Below are 574 nucleotides of genomic sequence, written 5' to 3' on the forward strand. Positions count from 1 at the left end.
TATGTTAAACGAAGTCAATTTCCGTTACGGGACACTTTTTCTAACATGGCATCCCGCAAAATGATTTATAAGACGTTGTCACGTCAAAAAGTATTGAGGATAAATGGATGTTTTTATTATACTGGAGGAAGATAGTCCGAATGGTGATCAATACAGGAATGAAAATAATAAAAGTAACCTATTAATTGTTAAACAACGTTTCGCCCCCATTGTAGGGCATGCAGGGCATCGTCAGGATGAGAAAATAAGATAGAAATATTTTAGATCTAACAGAACATTAAAAATAAAAAAACATTTAAAAACAATTGTTAAGTTTATAAAGTATGTAGAAAAACTAAAAATAATAAAATATTAATGATAACGAAATGAGGAAATTAATTGAAACGTTGGTTAACAATAAAAAGTTTTCTTTTACTATACTGATACTTGTATTGACCGCCACTCGGGCTATCTTCCTACAATCTACTTCATACGGTCAACTATCTTCTTCCTATATTTATTATAATTGATAAATACAACCAGTCAAGATAATAAAAAATGAAATATACATTTTAAATTAAAAATAACTGATATA

General features: G+C 28.4%; 1 protein-coding gene across 3 annotated transcripts in view; it reads right to left on the bottom strand.

The window, feature by feature from the left end:
• RhoGEF3 (Rho guanine nucleotide exchange factor 3) overlaps nt 1-574 on the bottom strand; it is a gene marked incomplete at its 5' end in the record, with an annotated part of 449,678 nt that overhangs the window by 322,560 nt on the left and 126,544 nt on the right.

The sequence above is a fragment of the Halyomorpha halys genome, unplaced genomic scaffold (genome assembly GCF_000696795.3).
Source record: "Halyomorpha halys isolate HHAL.00 unplaced genomic scaffold, Hhal_1.1 Scaffold378.1, whole genome shotgun sequence".
In the NCBI taxonomy this organism is placed as follows: domain Eukaryota; kingdom Metazoa; phylum Arthropoda; class Insecta; order Hemiptera; family Pentatomidae; genus Halyomorpha; species Halyomorpha halys.